This window comes from Microtus oregoni, unplaced genomic scaffold (assembly GCF_018167655.1).
Source record: "Microtus oregoni isolate MIOR12 unplaced genomic scaffold, Mior012 000121F_000, whole genome shotgun sequence".
Lineage (NCBI taxonomy): Eukaryota > Metazoa > Chordata > Mammalia > Rodentia > Cricetidae > Microtus > Microtus oregoni.
In genome coordinates, this window is record NW_024544750.1 from 997040 (window position 1) to 1009312 (window position 12273).

At 42.9% G+C, this 12273-nt stretch overlaps 1 pseudogene; it reads left to right on the forward strand.

The window, feature by feature from the left end:
- Positions 1–795: 795 nt before the first annotated feature.
- On the forward strand, positions 796–1677 carry LOC121444328 (annotated as a pseudogene).
- Positions 1678–12273: the final 10596 nt, after the last annotated feature.

Below are 12273 nucleotides of genomic sequence, written 5' to 3' on the forward strand. Positions count from 1 at the left end.
TACACCCAGAGTTGGAGATGGACCGTGGAGTCATCTTATCTTCTTTGTGCCTTTTTCCCATACTGTGCGCATGCGCATGCAGAGGCCCGAGGTCACCATCCAGGCTCTCCCTTCTTTACTCATCTCAGTTGAATCAAGAGCTTGCTCATACGGGTCACTTGGAATGGCCAGATTGCTCCAGGGCTCTGCTTTGTCTTTTGTGCCCCCAAATAACATGCAGCCTACCCCATTCACCCAACATGTCCGGGGTTCTGGGGATCTGAACTCAGGAAATACAGCCTGGGTATGATGGTACACACCTAAACTCCTACATGTCTAAGGCAGGAGGCTAAGGCAGGAGGATCACGAGTTTGAGGATAGGGTGCTATACACAGACTCTATCTCAAAACAGAAACCAGCACTTAAAAGCATATCATATTCAAGGTGGAACTGCCACTCTGGATCTTTGTTCTTGTTCAGTAAAGATTTCGAAGTCTATAACATTTTATCATCTCTTTTACTTTAAGTGGAAACCAAGTGCATTCTAGTACTGCACTATCATAAGGACCCAAATTTGAAGGCCTTTAAAAAATATTTTTAAGAAAGGACTGGACAACTTTCTGGAGTCGGTTCTCTCCTTCTGCTACGTGGGTCACAGGGATCAAATTCGGGGTTTAAGGTTTTGGTGGCAAATACCCACCAATCCATCTCACCAATTCTAAAAAATATTTTTTTAAAACCTGGAAGCTATTATGTCAAGACCACAGAGTTCCCCAGAAACCAACTAGGAGCTTCTTTTCTTCTGGAAAACACCAAATGGTGGAAGACGCCGGTGCAGCAGGAGGGCCCGGAGGACCCAGGGGCCCAGGATTAGGAGGCCGTGGCGGCTTCTGCCCAGGATTCGGCAGCTGTCTGAGGGGCCATGGCCTTGGTGGAGGCCGTGGCCGAGGACAAGGCTGCAGGGCTTACGGAGGTAAAGCTGAAGACAAGGAGTGAATTCCTATCACCAAGTTGGGCCGCCTGGTCAAAGACATGAAAATCAAGTCCCTAGAGGAGATATACCTGTTCTCTCTGCCCATTAAGGAATCTGAGATTATTGACTTTTTCCTGGGAGCTTCCCTAAAGGATGAGGTTCTGAAGATCATGCCCGTGCAGAAGCAGACTAGGGCAGGCCAGCGGACCAGGTTCAAGGCTTTCGTTGCTATTGGGGACTACAATGGTCACGTAGGTCTCAGTGTCAAGTGCTCCAAGGAGGTAGCCACTGCCATCCGAGGGGCCATCATCTTGGCCAAGCTTTCCATTGTCCCTGTGTGGAGAGGCTACTGGGGGAACAAGATTGGCAAGCCCCACACTGTTCCTTGAAAAGTGACAGGCCGCTGTGTTTCTGTGCTGGTGCTTCTCATCCCTGCCCCCAGAGGCACTGGCATAGTCCCCGCTCCTGTGCCCAAGAAGCTACTGGTGATGGCTGGCATTGATGACTGCTACACATCAGCCAGGGGCTGTACTGCCACTCTGGGAAACTTTGCCAAGGCCATCTTTGATGCCATCTCTAAGACCTACAGCTACCTGACCCCCGACCTCTGGAAAAAGACTGTGTTCACCAAGTCTCCTTACCAGGAATTCACTGACCATCTTGTGAAAACCCGCACCAGAGTCTCTGTTCAGAGGACCCAGGCTCCAGCTGTGGCCACCACATAAGGATTTTTATACAAAAAAAAATAAATAAAAGTGAATTAAGTCTGTTAAAAAAAAAACAACAACAAGGAGACCGAGTCGTGTAAAAGCAAAGAGCCTTTATTCTTATTCAAGTTCAAACTCGGACTCTCTGTGTGTCCAACTTTTGGAGTGACCAGGAGAGTCCAAGCTCAGTTAGGTTGGGGTTTTCATAATAGCAGAGATTGGGGTAAGGGATTTCTAAGGTTCAGGACCTGTGGCTGGCTGACATTTGTCTAGGGGTGTCCTGGTGGAAAAACAATGGGTGTGTGCTGGCAGGTAATCCTATCTACAATGGTAGGAACATTAGGAATTTCCTTTGGATGGTCTGTTCCTGGGTGGTACCTGGGTGGTCTCAGTTTGTGTCTTTCTCGGAACCAGATATTGCCTTCGGGTAAACTACTGAGACTCAGGCCTCTTTTGAGCTTGTCATTGCTGGGTACAGAAGCCAGCCACGTAGTCTTTGTATTATTTAGCCTTCTAAAAGAGAAAGGATTCACAAATACACACCCAAGCACCTATTTTACATTAACCATCAACTTCTGTTTGCATCCTCAGTTATTTATGATTACTGAGATTGCGACGTAAGACCAATCTTCATTGTTATTTTCATCCTGGAGATGTAAGCTTGTCAGTGGCTGACAGTGGCATCCTAGCAGCTGCTCAGTATTGAATGAGAAAGCTGAGGATAGCGGGCTTTTCCATTCTAAAACATGAAGGTAATGTGTAGAAAGACACTCACGTTTCAACAGAGAAAATTGTTGGCAAAAAGAAGCAGGACTGACTCAAGATATAACACAGAAATTCCTACCAAGTCCTGAGTTCAGAATTTTAATTCAGGCGACTCCAAAAGCACCTAGGGTCAAGAAAAATGTTCTCCCTCTGTAATAAGGACCCTCCCAGGATCCAGAAGACACACGTGGCTTCCCCAGCCCAGAGATGAGCTGGGGCTGTGGGGCTCTTACTACCATCTTTTCTTTGAGATGATAGCTCTTTTTTTATATCCAGGAATCAGCAGCTCCTACCCATTGTGAGTTAGTTAAATCATTAATTAACTTGAAATTTGTAATTATCTTTGTTTCTCTTGTGCAGCTGTGTGTGCACGTGTGTGTGTGTGTGTGTGTGTGTGTGTGTGTGTGAGTGTGTGTGTTCATGCACACGCTATAGTGCTTGTTTGGAAGTTAGAGTACAATTTGCAGGAATCAGATCTCTCCTACCATATGGGTTCCAAGGATTGAACTCCAGTGGTCAGGTTTGACAGCCAGTGCCCTTACCTGCTGAACCATCACTCTTTCTTTGCTTCCTTTGTTAGACAGACTGTGATCCTCTTATGGGGATTACCACCATACATAGTCCTTCCTTTTTATCCTTTATTTCCAATTCACTCTTGAGATCATCGACATAGAGACAAGATTCTTTATTTTATTTATTTCTTGGTTTTTTGAGACAGGGGTTCACTTTGGAGCCCTGTCCTAGAACTTACTCTGTAGACCAGCTGGCCTCAAACTCAGAGATCCACCTGCCTCTGCCTCCCAAGTGCTGGGATTAAAGGTGTGTGTTTGGGTGGAAGTTCCATACCAAATCCCCTCCCTTGGGAGTTACCTCAGTCCAGACTCCACCCCCAAGAGAGTTTTTCAGTGTGTACCACCAGCACCACCGGGCTGTTCTTTTCTTTTTTTAAGCAAACACATTTTGATAGTTATTTCTAGACTAGAATTCAAACTTAAGGAATAGGAAAAATATGGACAAAGAGATACAAGGCACAATGACGCAATGTTTGTGCTGAAGTTTTAAGAACAATCAATCTAACAAATGTTGGAATATTGTATAGTCTTTAATATTATGTTTGCAAAGTGGCTAATGACCTAATGACATGGAGAATGACTTTGAATATAATACTAAAGCAAAACTCAGTTAAAACAGTCTATAGTTGCTGAGTTCAGTTCTCTGACATAAAAAGTCTATAGAAAACGAGTAGAAACTTGTCCAAGGTTTTGTAATAGACACCTCTGGGTCAGTGAGTCTATCTGTGATTTTAACTAGGGCATACTATCTTTCTTGTTTTTTCTCCAGGTTTTAGAAAAAAATAAAACCAAGAGGAAATTCAATTGCAGGCAGTTGCCTCTGTGGGCCACTAGATGGGAATATAGATTGAAGAATGTAGAGATACTCTTAATTAAAGAAAAAGTGGGGTAGAAATTTATGTAATTCAAATGAGAATTTATAGACATTGTTAGATATTTCTACACATTATAACATTGCAAACTGCCCTTCTGTTCAAGCATCTACAGTGTCTGCAGTGCTTGAGACGCGAGGAGGAAGTGAAATACCATTTGTGAACGTTTACCATGTGGTCAATGTTAACTCAGGCAATACTTCTTAGATTCCTCGTCAAAATCTTCATTGAAAATTTCTTTTTTTTTTTTTAAAGATTTTATTTATTTATTATGTATACAACATTCTGCCTGCATGAAGAGGGCGCCAGATCTCATTACAGATGGTTGTGAGCCACCATGTGGTTGCTGGGAATTGAACTCAGGACCTTCGGAAGAGCAGCCAGTGCTCTTAACCACTGAGCCATTTCTCCAGCCCTTCATTGAAAATTTCTTGTGATGAAGTTGCCACAACACAATAGCAAAGCTTACTATATGCAAATTTTGCTGATGAAATTCACATAGAAATTGTTAGGCATGAAATTGTAAGTAATAAATTCTGCCACGATTGAAAGCTAAAAACTCCATCACCAACTGGGTAATGGTGGTTCACCTTTAATCCCAGCACTTGGGAGGCAGAGGCAGGCAGAGTTTGAGGTCAGGCTGGTCTACAGAGTGAGTTGCAGTACAGCCAGGGCTGTTGCATAGAGAAACCCTGTCTCAAAAAAAATGAAAAGTTCCCGATAGAACATCCCCATTGTCTCAGTGTATGGGTGCACCCCTTGCGGTCCTGAGTTCCTTGCTCGTGCTCTCTCTCCTGCTCCTGATTTGGACCTTGGGATTTCAGTCCGGTGCTCCAATGTGGGACTCTGTCTCTGTCTCCTTTCATCGCCTGATGAAGGATAATATCCAGGAGGATGACTATATGTTTTTCTTTGGGTTCACCTTCTTATTTAGCTTCTCTAGGATCACGAATTATAGGCTCAATGTCCTTTGTTTATGGCTAGAAACCAATTATGAGTGAGTACGTCCCATGTTCCTCTCCGAGGCCAGCTGGACTGGGTCTACAAAAGCATGGGATAAAACCAGACTCGCTGAACATAGCGGACAATGAGGACTACTGAGAACTCAAGAACAATGGCACTGGGTTTTGATCCTACTGCACGTACTGGCTTTGTAGGAGCCTAGGCAGTTTGAATGCTCACCTTACTAGACCTGGATGGAGGTGTGAGGTCCTTGGACTTCCCACAGGGCAGGGAACCCTGACTGCTCTTCGGGTTGGTGAGGGAGGGGGAGTTGATTGGAGGAAGGAGGAGGGAAATGGGAGGCGGTGGTGGGGAGGAGGCAGAAATCTTTAATAAATAAAAAAAAAAGTTCAAAGAAAATTAAAAATCCCACAAACTTAATCTCAAAATCAGAGTTTAAAGGAAAAGCAAACTATTGCACGTAGTGAGTCCAGTTAGGCTGATAAACATGGATACCTTTGTACCCTGTCAGTGTCCTGTGACTTGTGCGCCTTGTGACTTCTGGGAACAATCTTCATGGTACTTTTTGGTATTATAATTACTATAGAAAAGATTAGCAAATAAAAGCTGTGAAGAAGTGTATACAGCAGCATAATTATGCTCTGAAACTCCTCGGAGCCAAGACTGCAAAGAGAGACAGTAGCACTGAAGCAAAAAAAACTGTTTAACAGGAATTCTCACAAGGAAGCTGGGCTTCAATCATGCATTAGCGTTAGCCTTCATCTCTTGAATAAAGGGGGCAATCCTGTTGTGTCTACTTTAAACATACGGAAACGGACTCAGAAAGGTTAAAAACTTGCTCCAAACAACACATATAAAAACATCCTGTGTGGCAGACTTGGCTGATAACCTCTCCATCTGTCTTTTAGCATGATGTTTCTTTAACACTTTTGCCTGTGGAGACCTCACTCAAGCCCCGGTTTCACTTAGCCATTGCTCTGTGTGCTTATTGTCATACCTTTATTTCCTTGACTTCAAGCTTTCTTCTGGGCTTCAAATCTATGTGGGCCTTCTGTTTACTCAGTTGCCTAAAGCTGTGTACTCACATGTGATTAGTGAAAAAGTAAGTCATTTGACTTCACCTCCAGTAATTAACAATAATAATGTGTATGTTATTCTGTAATGTATTGGTGTGTGTGTGTGTGTGTGTGTGTATGTGTGTGTGTGTGTATTCTGTGGTGTAATTGGTGTGTGTGTATCTGTCTGTCTGTCTGTGTGTATTCTGTGGTGTAATTGGTTCTCTCCTACTTTTATGTGACTTTAGGATATTCAACTCAGCCGCATGGTAGTGGCACACACCTTTAATTCCAGCACTCGGGAGGCAGAAGCAGGTAGATCTCTGTGAGTTCGAGGACAGCCTGGTCTACAAGAGCTAGTTCCAGAACAGGCACCAAAGAAACCTTGTCACCAAAACAAAATGAAAAAAAAAATATCCAACTCAGGTTGTAAGGATTTCAAGCCAGTGTTTATTCTGAGTTTTCCTGAACTCCCTTCCAACAGTTTTGAAATCTGACTCTTCTTTTTACCCCTAGATACTTGATCCTTTCATAAAGGATGAGGGGCACCAAGACCTCAACCCTATCTTCCTAGGGTTCCCATTTGTTTTATATTTCAAGCACAAGAAATCACTGTTTTTCTAAAAGAGTCATAGAAGAGACATTTATTTCATGCCTCTGTTTTATTTTCTTTGTTCCAAGCATGTGTTCTTTCTTCTCATGAACCTAACAAGTGTTCCTTCCTGCCCGTGGGACGTGGTGATGACAATGAACAAGACCTTTTTTTTCCTGAGTACCATCTCTCAGTGAAAAATATCTATGTGTGCGCGCGCGCACACACACGCACATGGATATACAATAATGATGCCTATTTCAGAGAGTGGCTGCAAGAAATAAACACATGAATATATGCTGGATCCTGTGCAACTGGGTCCTAGAAACCTGCCTGGGGCTACGAGGGAAGGAAGAAATGGCAGACAATGAAGAAGAAACAACACACAGAGAGAGAGAGAGAGAGAGAGAGAGAGAGAGAGAGAGAGAGAAAGAAAGAGAGAGAGAGAGAAGCTGGAATCAGCTGGACTCTGCTGGCTCTGATAAACTGATAAACAGCCCCTACCAAACAAACTGGTAAGTCATTCTGCACAGCAGAATGAGGAGGGGTTGCAACTCTCAGTGGGAGGTCTCCGTGGGAGAGCAGGCCCAGGCTGTAAACAACTGGAAGGAGGAAGCTGCTGGTTGATGCTTTCTGCACACAGTCAACACTGGTACTTGCACATGGATACGGGAAGGCTTTGCCATTTCCCTGATGGTAACCTGGGGAGGGCTTTGTTATTTCCGTGGGTCCAAGCGAGGCACTAGGTCCTTGACATGCTAATGTTCGTGTTAAAAACACACATTCAATACTAAGGGATTTCTGAATTCACCACATCTCCCTGGTTCTTACTTTTTAGATATTTAGGATCAATCTTCATGATTAGTCCAGGGCAGTTCACTACAATGCTCAACACCACACTGTAAGGATGCTAAGAAAGGCCAGAACAGCTGTTGTGCACAGCAAAAACAAAAGGAATACTTTAACAAGTTAAAGGGAATGAAGCCTCGAAGCTCATCAAGGATCATTTTTATAATAATAGCAAGAGGAACAGTTTGATCATAAGCCTTTTATACTGCTAGGATGTGCTGACATAATTGGGCCACATCCATGCTATCATTATTGTGAATTCAAACACCCAGTCGATTCCCAAATATATCTGCTCTCAATTAGAAGGAGCTGTTGTCATACATATGTGTTGGTAATGATTCTTGTGATATATTAAATCCTGTCCACATTGCAAGGCTGCAGCCTACCCTGATGAGCTGAATGGAGGCCAGGCAGTCAGAGGAGTACCCTCAAACTCGTGGCAGCAGCTGAGGCCCACTCCTGCATTAGCTCAGGGGATGGGCCAAACCATTTCCTCACAACAGCATCTTGCCATCGCACACAGGGTTTTATTCCAGTTTCTTGGGAACCAGTAGCACTCCTTGTCTGCCAGATCATCTTCTGTATGATTTAAATTTTTAGTGTACATAAAACTTAGTTTTGAAAATTAGGATGGTAGAGAATTCTACCCCCCCCCCCCTTTTACTTTTTCTAATGGTTGTTTGAGCCATAAGAGGATCTTTCTACACTAGCCTGTCCTTGTGGGTTGTAAGGAATGCACATATTGGGAGCCATTTTCTGTTGGGCACAAAGGTTTTCAAAGGTGGAAGGGCTATAAGCTTGAGGCACTGAAGGCAAATGCAGCAGGGCAGTGAGTGAGCGGTCATATGTTTTGCAGTCTCTTCTGTGTGAACAGAGGCATAAACAAAAGGAGACTACATATCTACAGAAACATTCACAGATTTGACTCTCCCAGATGAGGAGACATGAAGAATATCTACCTGCCAAAGCAACCAAAGAGCACTGGAGGGAGACAAAAATGGATGGCTTTCAGTCAGGGTGGCTGACTAGAATATCATCCATATAACGGATACTATAAGCCTTAGGGATTGCGCTGCATATGGGCTTGAGAGCTTTGGCAACAAATTCCTGACACATAGTAGGGTTGTTTTTCAGACCCTAAGAAAAAATATTCCATTAGAAATGCTAGGCAAGAGACAGGTAAAAGGAACATTTTTACAATCCCAGGACGTGGTGGAATGGTGGAAAGCTACTCTTTAAGTCAACTATAATTTACATGAAAACAAGATGGACTAGCAGTAAGCCACAACAGTCCTGGCTGCAGGGGCCCCATTGTCTGTGTGACTTTATTTGTACCTCTTAAATCCGGCAGCAGCCTACATTTACTCAGTTTCTTTTCTATGATGAAGTTTGGGATGTTCTAAGGATAACTGGACTGTTCTATGTGTCCGGCTTGTAATTATATCTCCACCAAAGCAGTGGTAGCAGTTAAGTTTTTCCTTCAATCCACCCTGACCAATTTCTCTAATAGCCAAATGATCTGGGACTAGAGACCTGCTTCAATGTGTGTGTGTGTGTGTGTGTGTGTGTGTGTGTGTGTGTGTGTGTGTCTGTGTATGTGATTTCAGGTCCCAAAGAGGATGTGTGGAGTCAGTAAGGGGGAGGAGAAGGAGGAGACAGACACGATTCAAGGGTGAATCTGGATGGATGCCAGCAGTCTTTAATTAAAAAAGACCATGCCTTTTATATTCTATAGTTGCACATAGGATTAAACTGGAGACAAGGGGCAAATGAGCTGAGGTGTGGCATGAGACCAGCTGTTGAGGACTCTAGTATTGACCTTGACAACAGGCAGCGTTTACTGGAAGGGCCACAAGTTCCTTTTGCTAGAGATAAGAAGGACTGCTTTCTCTTCTCAAGCAGGAACTTTCCTCAAGATCCCAAGGGAATGGAAATCCTTATCCAAATGCCTGAGGATTTCTGGAAAGCAGACACAATACTACAGTTTATTAGTCTTACTATATGGCCTTGTTCTCCTTAGTACATGCTCTCAAAAGGGAAAGTCTCTTTTTCCATTTTACTGTACTGTAACATGAATTCTAATTGGTCTTAATATAAAACCCAGAGTCAGATATAGGGGTTAATGCTGAAAGATCAGAGAAGCAAAGTAGCCAATCACTGGAGAGTTCTTGCTTCTACCAATGCTCAGATCAAAGGGGCGATCCTGTCTCTTCGAATCCTCAGACTGAATGCTGTCTCTACAAAACCTCAGACTGCATCTGAGTGCTTGTCTCCCACCTTATATTCCTCTCTCTGACCAGCCCTATCACTCCTGTCTCCACCTCTCTAGTGCTGGGATTAAAGGCATGGGATCCTAAATGCTGGGATCACCTTTGTGTGAGCTGTTTCTTTTAGACGCTTCAGTCTCAAGGCCTAAAGGAGAGATCTGCCTGCCTCTGTCTCCCGAGTGCTGGATTAAAGGTGTGTGCCACCACTGCCTGGTCTCTATGACTAACTAGTAGTTTAGCTCAGCACTCTGATCTCCAGGCAAGCTTTATTTGTTAGATTACGAACAAAATATCATCACACCGCACCATTCCGATTTCTCTACATTTATTAACTGAATACTTGCTCTTGATGGCCTCAGGCTCTGGATATGAATTGTAGACATTTCATCCTTGGGAATCATTCTTGGTGGGTCTAATAACTCTCTACCTAACTTTCCTGTGTTTGGTGTAATTAGGAGGGCACAATGGAATTCCCAGTTCCATGGTGGCGGGGATTTTTTCCCAAAGAATTATTTTGCTTAGAGAGGCTATCATTGTACATATTTTTATCTTTTACCGAAGTCCACACAAAATTTTCCAAGAGGAAAGACATTAATATTGAGAACCATTAAAAATGAAAGTTAAAATGTGCTGGACAAATATGGTCTTCAATGTCATAATGGTAGAACTTCGTCAAGCAGCAATGGTCACCATACCAGTCTGGGAGGGAAATTTCTATGGGGGGTGTGCCTTGTAACATTGACCAGGGATGTTCGCTAAAACAGTCAGCCATGGAATACACTAATTCCAGCCTTTTATACTTGGAGTATTTATGAGAGTGGTTGTACCTCCCTGAATTTACCCAACCCCCACAAAGGGTTAAATCCCTGGTGTAGCATCTGATGAGAGAGAGTATGGTTTGGGTTAAACAAAGGAACCCCCATTTGGTTCAAGATGTATCAGTCCCATAAATTCACAGGCATATTGAACAGGGCATATAGCCTCAAGACACCTTAATGACCTTTGGCATCTCAGCAAATCATGGCAGAACTTAGTAATGGTAACCATGCCTTCCCACTCCCTGTAAGTCAGTAGCAGCTGGCTGAAATGTCCATGCTGAGATCCAGTGTAATCCTGCAATTACAGATGCATCATCCCTGGTCTCAAGAAGCCCAAGAAAAGCTGTACCATATAAGGGCAGTTTTATTTCTGGGCAATTATTCATTATTTTTTGTATCCAGTAAGCATGATTCGAGGACTGACTGGGGCAACTTGGGGAAGAAGATACAACATATAACTCATAAATGTCAGATACACATACAGAAAATCTGAGATTGGTCACTCTGATGGAGGGCACTATTACACAACTGAGAAGCACAAGGTATTTATTGTGTGTAGCAGAAGGAGGAGGGCTTAGCTTCTCTGCGAGGAGGTCTTTGTAGGGGAACAGCCTCAGGTTGCAAACATCTTGGAGAAGCATGCTGCCGTTGATGCTTTCTGTACACACTGTCAATATTCCTACTCTAAAGAAAAAGACTGTCATTTCTCTGAGCATGACCCGGGGAGGGCTTTATCATCTCCATGGGTCTAAGGCTTTGGGTCCTGGATATGACTGTGTTCATGGCAATGATACACATTAGCTCAGGATTTCAGTCTCTCCTTACACAATTTCTCAGAGAATCCTCTGCTTCCCACAAGTATATATATGGATATCAAAGACCACCAAATATCATATATATATATATATATCACATATATATGTGTGTGTATGTGTATACATATATATATATATGGACATCACAGACCACCAAATATTACATCATCATCATTATTATGTGATATGATATTATATATTTCACATTCAGGAAAGATACATTTTGATATTTTCTCAAATAAACTTGTATATAACCCAAAATTTTATTATTTGTACATTTATTAATGTATATAATTCCTATTTTATGGGAAACTTGGTGAAAGGATGAAATATGATAGAGAATAGAACATAAAAAAGGAATCAAATAGTGGTGCACTCCTGTAATCCCAGCACTCGGGAGGCAGAGGCAGGTAGCTCTCTGTGAGTTCGAGGCCAGCCTGGACGACACATAGTGGAAATATTCAGTCACCCAGGCTCTTGCATATTTAATACTTATTATGGTAGACTAGTCATAGATGCCAGTTTGCGTCAAGGAAGTTTGGAATAACATACGATGGGGATTGGAATAGAACTCTGAAACATGTTAGATCTGAAAATACCAGTCAATCTACTGTAGTTCAACTCCTTTACCTTTAGACGCCACTAGAGAAAGGACTTGAGCAAGGACTTCTCACAACATGTGGGAAGTTTTTTCTTAGCATTCGACATCAATGACCAAAATAATCAGACATCTTCCATGTTAGAGGAGCATGCATTTAATTGGTAAGGCCTATTATTTCTGTACTTTTGACCATCTCTCTCTCTCTCTCTCTCTCTCTCTCTCTCTCTCTCTCTCTCTCTCTCTCTCTCTCTCTCACACACACACACACACACACACACACACACACACACACACACACACATCAGGACAAGACTTCCAAATTTCCATGCTGGCCTCTTTAGTAAAGTTTTTCAAGGGGCTGAGGCTTGGGGAATTTTGTTTCTTTATTCACAGACAGTAGCAACAGCAAGGCCCATTTGACAATGTGAAATGAGCCTCGAATACA